At 42.4% G+C, this 10,744-nt stretch overlaps 1 pseudogene; it reads left to right on the forward strand.

Moving 5' to 3' along the window:
• Nucleotides 1-5,555: 5,555 nt before the first annotated feature.
• LOC112116286 lies at nt 5,556-6,494 on the forward strand (annotated as a pseudogene).
• The last annotated feature ends 4,250 nt before the right edge of the window (nt 6,495-10,744 follow it).

Consider the following 10,744-nt stretch of genomic DNA (forward strand, 5'->3'; position numbering starts at 1 on the left):
CTAATAAATTTGTTAGTCTCTAAGGTGCCACAAGTACTCCTGTTCTTTTTGCGGATACAGACTAACACGGCTGCTACTCTGATAAACTGTTATGTTAGCTTACGCTTAATGAAGAAAAGTATATGTGTTTTGTAGCTTTATTAAATAAATGAGATTTAGTAGCCATGGGAAGGCTTTGACAATTTAGGAAAATGGTGTAACTGGCAAGATATGTTGAAAAAAAGCAGACCTCAAAATGGGGCTGATAAATCAGAAACCTCCAATTAACATGAATCGTTCTGACCAGTTTGAACAATAAAGAAAAGTTGTTCTGTCATGAACTGATAGTAACCTTCAACATACCAACGTTATCTTAAAGAAGGGGGCCCAGGCATAAATCTTGTTTACACCAAGCCTAAGAAAAGGGTTGACCCCCCCCCCCAAACTGGCCAAAACTGGTTTTAGCTTAGATAGTACCAGACAATAAGACATCACATGTTTGTTGCACTGTATAAAAGGTCCAGGCTTGTGAGGGGTATTTATCACACCCTGGCTGATCATGCTGGAGCAAACCAGATGAGAGGGTTCTCCCTGGATTAGCCTGTTTGTGAGTATTCTGATCAAACGCTTATCAGTGTGTTCCTGTGTGGGTGTCAAAATTGCTTCTTCTTTAGGCTTTTTAGACAGGTTTAGAGCAATTGTACAAATGGCATTCGACCTTTAGATTTGGGGTTGAATTGGTGTCATGGTGATACCCTGCCTAAACAGAGATATTGTCATAAGTATAAAGGGAAGGGTAACCACCTTTCTGTATACAGTACTATAAAATCTCTCCTGGACAGAGACACAAAATCCTTTTACCTGTAAAGGGTTAAGAAGCTCAGGTAACCTAGCTGGCACCTGACCAAAAGGACCAATAAGGGGACAAGATACTTTCAAATCTGGGGAGGGGGAGGAAGGCTTTGTTTTGTCTGTTCTTTGTGCTTGCCGGAGACAGATCAAGAAGGCAAGCAATCCAACTCAATTAGAATTAGTAAATAATAATAAGGGAATGCGTTAGCTTACTTTTATTTTGGCTTGTGATTTTCCTTGTCTACAGGGAGGTTTTTGTCTAGAGGGAGGTTTATCCCTGGATTTGTAATTTTAAGGTTTTGCCTAGGAGGAGATCCTCTATGTTCTTGAGTCTTTTGTTATTCTGTAAAGTATTTACCATCCTGATTTTACAGAGGTAATTCTTTTACCTTTTCTTTAACTAAAATTCTTCTTTTAAGAACCTGATTGATTTTTTCATTGTTTTAATATCCAAGGGTTTGGGTCTGTGTTCACCTGTACCAATTGGTGAGGATATTATTCTCAAGTCTCCCCAGGAAAGGGGATGTAGGGGTTTGGGGGATTATTCTCAAGTCTGCCCAGGAAAAGGGGCGTAGGGGCTTGGGGGGATATTTGGGGAAGATAGGGCTACAAGTGGCCTTCCCTAAATTTTGTTTAAATCATTTGGTGGTGGCAGCGTTACTTAAGGGGAGTATTTAACCTAAGCTGGTAGAAATAAGCTTAGGGGGTCTTCATGCGGGTCCCCACATCTGTACCCTAAAGTTCAGAGTGGGGGAAACCCTGACAGATATTAATAAACTTCCATCAATCTCCTAGACCCAGCTTTCCACCAATAACTGGCCATGGAACTCAGAAATCCTAACTAGTCTCCTCTGGCTCCGACTCCTTGATCAGATTTCTATCTCAGAGAAATGAACAGAACTCATGGGATTTCCTCTGTTTGGAGGTCAGTCGAATGCCCAGTTCTTCCTGTGTCCCAAATATGCTCCGTGTGTCAACCCCCTCCCAACTTTGCACAGGAAAGAATTTTTAAAGCCCCTTGTGTTTACATGGCTAAAATAAACACATAAAATGAAACTCTCTATGATCTGTGACAAAGTTCCTCCTCTGCCTTGGTGGGTCCTGTGTTTATTGGAGGATTTGCTCGCCTCAGAGATTCACAGCAGCCCTCAGTTTGGCCACTTTTTGCCAGTGGCTCAAACCTGTTGTTCACGCAGCTAACCTCTAATCACTGGCCAGCATGAAGAAAAGGAGGAAAACAATCCCTGCAGTCTCTGCTGACCCACCTAGGGGGTCGGGGGACAGGCCAGAGACCTTCCCCTCTGGTGGAACCCACAGTCCAGGCCAACTCCTCTTATATCAAATAGGGAGTTGGAGGGATGGGGGGACTTCCGGATTCCAACCCAGGGCCCTGTGGATTGCAGCTGTCTACAGTGTCTCCTGTAACAACTGTGTGACAGCTACACCTCCCTGGGCTACTTCCCCATGGCCTCCTCCCAACACCTTCTTTATCCTCACCACAGGACCTTCCTCCTGATGTCTGATAACTCTTGTACTCCTCAGTCCTCCAGCAGTACGCCTTCTCACTCTCAGCTCCTTGTGCACCTCTTGCTCCCAGCTCCTCAGACACACCTCAGTAACTGAAGTGAGGTCCTTTTTAAAACCAGGTGCCCTGATTAGCCTGCCTGTCCTTATTGATTCTAGTGGCTTCCTGATTGTTCTGGAACAGCCCATTATCTTACTCAGGGAAAAGGGACCTGCTTAATCTGGGGCTAATATATCTACCTTTTATCACTCTCCTGTAGACATCTGGCCTGACCCTGTCACAGAGCTTATTGTTTATTGGGCTCGTGGAAGAATTTCCAAATCTCCAAACAAGCAACTTTCCTGATGAAGCTCAGTAAATTTTCAGGGATATAAGTGTCTTTTCTTCTAGTCCTAGTCTTATTGGGGGTCAATAATCATATAAGGGGAAGATTTATGCTGCTCTCTTCTCTTTGGAACCAGGTCTGCTGTTCCTGTCTGTCAGCACAGCAAAGATCAGCTCTGAGATGTGACTTCCCCAGGGTTTCACCCATCGTTGGGAGGCAGCTGGCTCTGAGATCACAGCCAAACCAGGCTGGGTGAGGTATTCTTTCCTGAGGCTTAAAACATGGAATGTAATACTGGCGATATGCACTCTCTTTGCGGGGGAGGCTGGGAGATTCTCCCCACGAGGAAAGGGAGACCACGTTGGAGGTAGAGAAGTTAGCTCTTAAAAAGTGATGTATTTTTAAAGGGTTTTTGGAGGAGCCTTCATGATTTAGCAGGAGAACAGCTCACAGAACCTTTGTTGCCATGGCTATCTCAGCCCTTCCTGTCACTAGCTCACTCAGAACTTGTTTCTCCTATGCAGAGGCTCTATGATGCTCTGATATCAGAGACATGTCTCCAGAGCAGGGTGCAAGTGGGAAATAAAAACCAGAAAGAGCCCAAGGAAGTGCTCAGAGTGAGATTTCTAGCATGGGCTTTCTTTCTTTCTATTAGCATATTATACATTTTGTAGTCCTTTAATAGCAGTGGAATTGGAATTTTCAAAGGAAACCTGTTTCAGAATTTTACTGAGAGTTGTGCATCTAGTTCTTTTGAAAATCCCAGTCTAAGAATTGAGAGCACTTTATATTCTCCTTATTTATATTAATTGCCTGAAATGTTCAAAGGTCCCTATTCTGACAGGGATCAAGGTGTAGCCTATGCTAATGTAGTGTGTCTCCCTGTTCCCCTTCACTGGCTAGAACATGTACAGTGGTTTATAGGACTCCTACAATCTTTGAGCTAGCAGGGCTGAATGTTTATCTCAACCAATAAAAGCTCAGATTTTCCAGCCATGAGTTCAGTTCTCATGGATATGCCACTCAAACATCCATGTTGTAAGAACTGGACCAGACAAGGCAGTCTCTGAGTTCTCCAGGCAATGGATCCCATCTGTGTTGGCTTCCCCCCAAGCTGTCCACCTAATCTCCATTGTACCTGAGTGCCTCACAGCAAAAGAGGGGGACTGTAATATTATCCCCAGGTATGTAAGGGGAACTGAGGCACAGAGACTGTGAATGTCAAAGGACTTTTGGGGGATCAGGCAAAAAACTCTCAGTGAAGAACAATGGGCACTTAAGTTCCTAATTCTCTTGGAAAATCCCAGAGGGGAGAGGATATGAGTTAACCGTGGTCAGAGCGATTGTCTATGGGAGGGTGGATATAGAACCCAGCTCCCCAAAGTCCAAAACCAATGCTTACCCACAAAGCCACCCTCCCCCCTGTACAACATGCTGCTGTCCTTTACAATGAGATTTTTACAGTTGCTTGACATTCTTTGGCAAAAATAAATGAATACATAAATAATTTTGCCAACAAATTGTGGAGGGGAAAATCTGTTTTAAATATTTAAAAAATACCAAACAGAAAATTACAAAGAAAATTATTTTTTTCATTAAATTTTGAATCAATCATTTCAATACTCAAATTTTCAAACTGGCAAAAAGTGAGATAAGGTCATTTTTGTCACTTTCTCCCACTTCTTGACTTTTCTCCTGCCCCCATTTTTCCAAATGGCAAACTAAAGATGGGTAAGAAAAAGGGACGGGAGAAATGGAAAATTGAAAAATCACTAATTTAAACCCAAATGTTTTGTGATTTTGAAAGATGAATTGAATTAAAATTTCAGTATGAATGAGATCAAAGTAAAAATTAGGGCTTAAATAGGAATGAAGTTAATATGATTATTTTCTTTCATTTAAAAATTTCCCCATCAAAAAATTTATACAAAAAATACCATTTTTTCCATTAAAATATTTCACAGGAAATGATAGATTTCTCAATCAGCTCCTAGAAAATTTCCAAAGTTTTAATGGCAATCAGACATCCTCATAGTGTGATTCCTTTGACCATCTCAGTCTAAGTGGATACATGGAAATCTTTGTGTTCACAATTTCAAATGCTGGGATTTAAAGGCAAGCACCACAAGCCATAGGCACCACAATAAAAAAGACAGTGACCCAGAGGTAGGGTGCACCTGCTCTTCGCACTTCACTCAGTGAGGCTAAACCTCTTCTGTGGAGGAGCCACTAGAAAGGGACAAAGTTGCTTGCTGTGTTAATGTGGATTGCAGATGCTCAGTAGCTCTGATAGTGAGTCCATAAATTCAGCATCTGAACCCCCTAAATCAGTGGTTCTCAAGTTTTTCCATTCCAGATCCCCTCTCATCTAGCAGGGATCTCCCTGCCATTGAGCAATATGTGTAGATCAGTCTGCTCATTGTGACCACCAGAAACATGTTTGTGACCCTCATGTTGAGAATCCCTGGACTCTGAGAACCTCTGAAAAAGTGCAACCTGCCCCTTCCCAGGACAGGGCCTCTCGACACCAAGAAGACTCTGCAGAACCTGGAAGAGTGCAAAGTCATGACTGAAGTCTGTGGTTTTCTAGGGCCTGTTTGGTGAGTAGACCACTCCTCCTCACCCCCAAGTACCCCATGATTGCAAATCCCTCCTAGAGTCTGCTAAAATAGGGTTCCCCTACAGTGGGGCTGAGGACAAAGTGATAAATTTAGGAAAATTAGGAAACTCACAAACACAACATTGGTCTTAAGGTGAGGTTAGTATTGACAATACCATAATATAAAGGGAGGAAAAAATCAAGAACTTTTTTATCATTATTATAACTATTATTTATTATTTATTCATTTTGCAGGTATCATGTAAGGACACAAAATGGAGCAAGAGAACCTCACCACCACAGTGACAGAATTTGTCCTCTTGAGCCTCACCCAAATTCCCGAGGTACAGTGATTCCTCTTCATCAGCTTCTTCATAGTTTATCTGACAACCTGGCTGGGAAACTTCACCATCATCACCACTATGATCACCAGCCACCGGCCCCACACCCCCATGTACTTCTTGCTGGCCAACTTGCCTTTCCTATATGTCAGAAACTTATCAGTCAATGCTCCCAAATTGCTGTTGGGTCTCCTCTCCCAGCACAGAACCATCTCATTAAACAAGCGCATCCTCCAGATGTTCTTCTTCCACTTCATCGCTGGTGCGATGTTTGGTGTCCTCATGGTGACGGCTGCTGATCAATATGTGGCCATCTCTAAACCATTGCGTTACTTGATTATCATGAACCGTGGTGTCTGCGTGGGGCTGGTGGCAGGGGCACGGCTGGGTGGATTGGCTCACTCTGCTGTTCAGATTGGATTGATTCTCTAGTTGCCATTCTGTGGTTTGAACATCCTGGACAATTTCTACTGTGATGTCCCTCAAGTCATCAAACTGGCCTGCATGGATATCTACTTGGTTGAGTTGCTGATGGTCTCTAATGGCGGGGTGCTTGTCATAATAATATTTAGCCTCCTGCTCATTTCCTACACTGTCATCTTAGTAAAGTTAAGAACAGGCGTCACAGAAGGGAAGTGCAAAGCTCTGTCCACCTGCGGAGCCCAGGTGAGCTTAATATTCATACCTTGAATCTTCATCTATGCTTGGCCCTTCCATAAATTCCCCATGGACAAGCTGGCCTCAGTCATTTACACTGTAATCACCCCAATGCTGAACCCGATTATCTACACGCTGAGAAACGCCGAGATGAAAAAGGCCATCAGGAGACTGATAAGCCGAATGCTCTTCTCAGGGAGCAAAATAAAAACATAATATTTCTAATTATCACTTTATTTAAATTATGTTTATGTTATAATTATTCTCATACATTAACTTCCTATAAAAAGTTAGCCAATCTCATTCATAACCTGTATCATTTACCTTTAAAATACCAATTTACGTTTGGTCAAACTCTTTTAATTATCTGTGGATTTATTTTGTTCACATTCCAATAATGGTAAGTATACATTATAATATCTCTACAATCTTGATATAGGGGTGTTTTCCTTTTTTTTCTATTGGAGGATTCCACATAGTTTATGTCTTCAAGCCACTAATGTTGGAGGATTTGTTTGTTTCCAAAAATTTGCTACTATACATTCAGCTTCTATTAGTATTTATGTTATCAATAACCAACAGTGGAGTGTAAATATGGGCTTTGTGGGTATCCTACCTTTAGTTACTTTGAAAATTCTATTATTCTTTTCTGCCAAAATATTAATTCCTTATGATATTTCCACCCTATTTATGCAAAGAGGCCCTGGAATAGGCCTGACCTGTGAATAATCTTTCTATCCCGGTTGATGGCCTCCAGAAATTTGGGCTTTGCACATGGGATTTGATATAATGTTTCGGTTGAAAATACACCAGAACTGGTGTATTCATATCCACCAAGAGTTCTTTTATGTCATCAGTGTTTATAATTGTAGCATGACTAAAAAACTGGTCAATGGTTGTATACTCTTTCCCTCCCATACTTCATCTATGGGGTTAGATAACGCTGGTTGAAATTCTGGGATGTTTTATGCAGATGTAAAAGGAAGGAGAAGTGGCTATGCTGCACCTTTATCAAACTGCATCTCTAAAGTATTGTTATGACATATGGCTTATTCTTCTTTTGTACTTGTCTCAATATTTTAGGAATAAAATAAATTGCATTAGAAATCAGATCTCAAGATATCAGAGATCAGATATATGTACTGTGTGAAATATGAGAGGGGTAGCTGTGTTAGTCTGAATCTGTAAAAAGCAACAGAGGGTCCTGTGGCACCTTTAAGACTAACAGAAGTTTTCGTGGGTGAATTCCCACTTGTGTCTGATGAAGTGGGCATTCACCCACGAAAGTTTATGCTCCAATACTTCTGTTAGTCTTAAAGGTGCCACAGGACCCTCTGTTGTGTGAAATATGTGTGTGACCACAAAAGATCAAATACTGAATGCTCATGAAAAAAACGTGCTCACAAATGAATTATAGACTAAGGGCACCAATCTTCTTTGAATCAATGGGACAAGCTAGTGTAAATTGTAGTTAGATGAGGCCTGAAACATAAACCTTGTATCAGAGGCCCAGTATGAGGCCTAAGGCCTGAACTAAAGTAATGGTCAAGACTTTGTTAACATAAAGCAAAGTTAAGCTGTGAGCAAGAGGCAGGCCCTGCTCAGAGTCTGACAAGGACTCAATCCTTGAGGGGGCCATTTAGGGAACTGGGGTAAAAATCTGTCTGGGGATTGGTCCTGCTTTGAGCGGGGGGTTGGACTAGATGACCTCCTGAGGTCCCTTCCAACCCTGATATTCTATGATTCTATTCTAAGGAGAGGGCTGATGTTGCAAAAACACACATACCTAAAAGGTACTGAACACTAGAGATATAAACATGTGCCAGGATGGTACCAGAATACTCTGATACTAGCACATTCCACACAGATAACAAGGAACATGCTGACCCATCCTAAAGACAGGGGCAAAAGGGTAATATGATGGATTGGGACAGGTTTCAGAGTGGTAGCCGTGTTAGTCTGTATCAACAAAAAGAATGACTAAGAAATTTATTTGAGCATAAGCTTTCGTGAGCTAAAACCCACTTCATCGGATGCATGCAGTGGCAGAGCAATGTGCGAGCAATGCCCCTTTTTTTCATGTTCTCTGTGTGTATATATATATCTTCCTACTGTATTTTCCACTGCATGCATCCAATGAAGTAGGTTTTAGCCCAAGAAAGCTTATGCTGAAATAAATTTGTGAGTCTCTAAAGAGCCACAAGTACTCCTCATTCTTTTTGATGATGGATGGGGTTGTTTTAATCGAACCAACATGTGATAGGCGGCACCTTACTATGTAGAGGGGTTGTACCTCAATAAGTCAGGAGTGAGGTGTAACTCGCTGGTACCTGTGTATAAGAATGCACCCCTGAGGGGTTGTCTTTGTCTGGCCTAGGGGGGCAGTGGTAAATCCCACCACTGACTGAGCCAGTCCATTGTCAGGGAGCACATATGTACTAGCGGAACTGTAGACATCTGATCCGGGGAGCTAGAGACTGTGTTTCGTTTGGCAATAAACCTGGCCGGGTGCCTTCGTACCTTATTGGAGTCTGTGGTCCTTGGGGTTTCTCTCAGGGTCTGGTGTGCCAGCTATCTGCAGAGCCAGGGACACACACAGGGGGAACACATGCATGCAGCCAACTGTTATCAACATTGGATGGAGCAGAGCACCACACTGGTGACGCTTGACAACATAAATCAGTGTAGCTTCCTTGAAACTCATAGGAAAGTTGGTGTTAATTAGCACAGCTCCTTTGGAGTCAATGAGCCAGTTCCCCAGTAAGTATAAATCAGTGTAGCTCCATTGTACTCCATAGGGCCAGTTACCCCACTGGAGTAAATTTGTGCAGCTCTGTTGACACTAATGGGACAGCTCTACCACTGCTGTAAATTGGAATCAGTCCGCTGATGATAAAGAATCAGATTCTCAGCCGCCATAGACCAATGAGCTAATGTAAATTAGCATAGCTAAACTGTGATCAATGAAACCGATCCCCAGCTGGTGTAAATCAACATCATTCCATTGTAGTCAATTGGCCATGTCCTCGGCGGGGCTAAAAAACTATGGTTCAGTGAAGGTCTTCTATCTGGTGAGCACAGATATTATTCCTGGCTGGAATATCATCATCAACATCATGAACAAAGTTCTCACCAGGGACATCTGTGCCAAAGCCCTGAAGTCAACAGGCATGCACAGGAGTACCTGAGAGCACATTGTGAAGTAATGATACTTCACAGGGTGTGACAGGGACAGGGCTTCATAGGGGTTACTAAGAACATGGTGTTAAAGGTACAGGGCTGCACACAGTCCTTCCAGGGTAGAGTATGAATGGGAAGCGGATGCCCAGGGTTAGTATGTGTTAGGAGCATGTACTGTATCTTTAAGAGCAGAGAACTGGACCAGGGCTAGCATTCTAGTGTCACCTTTGCCAGACACACAGCGTTGAGCTCTGGGCTCTCCTTTAACTTTTGGAACATGTTTTAGTTCTAATAATGTCTTACTCTGTAGACTCCAGAATGTTTCTCCTCCTTATGAATTCACAACACATGGTACCAGAGTGAGGTAGAAGAGAGGACAGAGAAAAGAGGACTGTGATGAAGGAATAAAGGAGTCATCATGGAGATGGAGCATCTAAAAGCCCCCAAATAGTTGAAACTCCCAGGTAATGCAGCAGACTCCTGGAAGAGTTTCAAACAGAGATTCTATCTATCTATCTATCTATCTATCTATCTATCTATCTATTTATCTATCACAATCAAATAGAAATATATCATTATGACAAAATGAGATTGTTAGGACAAGTAATAGGCCTATCGGTCTGCCCCACCTCAAAGGGTCCTGGAGCCCAAGCTTCTGCCCAAGTCTAGATGTCTACACTGCAATTAAACTGCTTGTTAGCCTGAGCCCAGTGAGCTCAAGTCAGCTGGCGTGGGCCAGTAGCAGGTTTTTAACTGCAGTGCAGACACACTATAAGAGGTAACCAAAGTCAAAGACTGAAAACTAAGGGCCAGATCCTGAGCTTGTGTAAACTGACACAGTTCAACTGATTCCAGAGTAGTTAAGGCTATTTATGCCAACTCACGATCTGGTTCTTCGATTTGAGTGGAACTACAATGATTTAAATGACCTGGGGATCTGTTCCATTGACTTCCATGGAGCTGTGGCTGATTTACACCTGCTTGAGATCCAGTCCGTTACACAGTTTCAGATCCATAAACTTTGCCTGTCATTCTGAACCAAAGATGAGTCCGAAGTTCTTAACCCATCTGCCCTTCCATGGCTCTTTGTCCCATGGGATTAATTACAAGAGTGGAACTTTTAATGGCTACACAGTGATTCAGTCCCACTGGGTCAGAACATTGGAGGAATTCAGTGTTGCAGACATTTTTTGTATCTGATTTTCAACTTCTACTGGGATGAATGGCCCGACCTTTCTTTCTTTCTTTCTTTCTTTCTTTCTTTCTTTCTTTCTTTCTTTCTTTCT

Source organism: Terrapene carolina, unplaced genomic scaffold (assembly GCF_002925995.2).
Source record: "Terrapene carolina triunguis isolate 2854851 unplaced genomic scaffold, T_m_triunguis-2.0 Scaffold775, whole genome shotgun sequence".
NCBI classification, from domain to species: Eukaryota; Metazoa; Chordata; order Testudines; family Emydidae; genus Terrapene; species Terrapene triunguis.